Genomic DNA, 2,568 nt, shown 5'->3' on the forward strand with positions numbered 1-2,568 from the left:
ATGGGACCGCTCGACTGCATCACGCCGCGGTCGTTACAACTACAGCTACAACAAGAGAGAGTTCTCCCGAGGAAAGTTAAGTTGCTACAACAAGGGCAAGGAGAACAAAGCCAGTAATTTAGCCAAATTTGTTGAGAACTGGCGTCAAATCACCTCTGATCCTTGGATCCTACAGAGTGTTGAAGGTTATCACCTCGAATTCGAGAGTGAACCTTGTCAACCTTTGTTGCTTTCTCAAGCAAAGTTTTATAAAGGCCAGCGTCAAGCTATTGACAAAGAGGTTTTAAAGTTACTCGAAAAAGGAGCTATTGTCAAGGCTCAACATTGCCAAGGAGAATTTATTTCAAATTTATTTGTGATTTCAGGCCAGTCATCAATCTCAAGCCATTGAACAAGTTTGTCGTTAAAAGACATTTTAAAATGGAAACTATCAATGTTGCTTGTGAATTAATCAACAGCAATGATTATTTAGCCTCTGTAGATTTATCAGATGATTATTTCAGTATCCCAATTCATGAGTCGTATCGAAAATTTCTACGGTTTATCTGGAAAGAACAACTTTGTCTTCCATTCGGGTATAGTTTAGCGCCACGCACGTTTACCAAGGTCCTGAAAACTCTGTATTCTTTGTTGAGGTCTGATGGCATGAAGGTTTGCTATTACATAGACAATACCTTAATTATTGCTGCAGCCAAGGCAGAATGTTCGACCAATGTACATAAGGTAATAAGACTTCTTGGCGACCTTGGTTTGAAAACGAATTACAAAAAGTCTCAGGTTGATCCTGTGACACGATTGACGTAGTTACGATTCATCCTTGATTCTTCAGTTATGACTATATCTCTTCCCGAAGAAAAGGTTGAGAAAATTTTTTCAAAGTGTTCTCAGTTATATCCATCAAAGATGGCTACCATTCGCCAGGTGGCCGAGGTTTCCGGCTTGTTTCAGTGGGCTAGGCACTAGCAGTCGTTTTTCAAGGTCCGCCATAAAAATAACGGAGAAAACAACCGCCATTTTAGTTCCCATAGCAATACTGTGAGTTTGTATGAAGTGTTTTTCATTAAACGTAAGAGTTTTCTCCAAGTATGAGCTGCATTAGTTCCCATAGATCGCTTGTTGGGATAGGTAATTTCTGCTTATAGTGATCTTCGTAATGGCGGAAACAACGTCAATTCCTTCCTCTTGAGGAATGTTGGTGTAGAGAGAACTTACTTCAAGTGTAGCAAGGACCACATTGTCTGGAATTTGCATGTTTTCAATAAAGTTGATGAAGTCGGTAGTGTCTTTAATATAGGACTCTTGTTTTATTGCAACAGGTTGTAGTAGTGAGTCTACAAAGCTAAAGATATGCTCTGGTGGGTCACTGCTACCAGACATGATTGGTCTGCCGACTTGTATTTTCTAGTGAATTTTGGTCAGCGTGTAAAATTCTGGTAGACATGGTTGTTTAAGACATTAATCATTTGTGGGTCATTAGGTTGATTTGTCTCGAACGGTATAATTTATTTTACTTTTTGGGCGGTGTCTTGCACAATAGGAGACGAGAGAGGCTTGTAAAACTTGTCATTAGTTAATTGTTTTAAGCCTTCATCTATTTTTTGTGCAGTATCGAGGATGACCGTTGCGGCGGACAACTCTTGGCTTTCTGGAAATTGTCGACCTACTGATGAATGGTTTTGCTTAAAGTGTCTTTTACCATCATTCGAAGACACTTATTTTGACGATTATAGTTCCTCAAAATTTTACATATTCTACATCATTTAATTCCTTCCCGCTCGAGAATGTAAAAGGTTTAACAATGGCTCATTTGAATATAAGGAGCTTCACGAAAAATATCGATGAACAATTTGTTTGTACAAACAATCTTGACGTGTTAACTCTATCAGGAAACCTGATTACATTCATCATTTTCGGATGAAGAAATTGCGATCGATAACTTTCGCATGGAGCAATGCGGTCGCTGTCGTAATGGCGGTGGTACTGCTTTGTTTACTCACGAGCGGTTTGTTTACGAGCGCCTCCTACTGACGTCTGAATTGAGCAATTTGGAAATGGCAATGTGTGCCATGAAACTTCCTCGCTCTCGTCCCCTTTTGATTGGCAGTGTCTATCGACCACCTGACGACAAGAATTTTACTGGTCTCTTTGTGAAATATCTCGAACAGATTTCCTTCAAAAGTTCTGAAATATTTCTTCTGGGTGATTTCAATTAACATATTTTGTCAATTCAATGAAAGATATGGGCCTCACACAGCTAATCAGTGATCCTACTCGTGTTACTCCCCATTTAAGTACAACTATTGACTTGATTTTTACTAACTCTTCGCATTGAGTCACTGATTTTGGAGTAATTGACTTATCTGTGAGTGACCATTTCAAGATTTTTTGTAACAGAACCTGCAAACGTCCCCGACCTAAGCCAAAGGTGATCAATGTTCATAGTTTCATAGGTTTTGATCAATCTGCCTGTATTACCGATCTGGAAAGCCAACCTTGGGACGTGATATATCTATTTGACTCTCCTGACGATGCCTGGTTTGGTATGGAGACTTTTCTAAAGGGTGTCTG

The sequence above is a fragment of the Montipora capricornis genome, chromosome 7 (assembly GCF_036669925.1).
Source record: "Montipora capricornis isolate CH-2021 chromosome 7, ASM3666992v2, whole genome shotgun sequence".
Lineage (NCBI taxonomy): Eukaryota > Metazoa > Cnidaria > Anthozoa > Scleractinia > Acroporidae > Montipora > Montipora capricornis.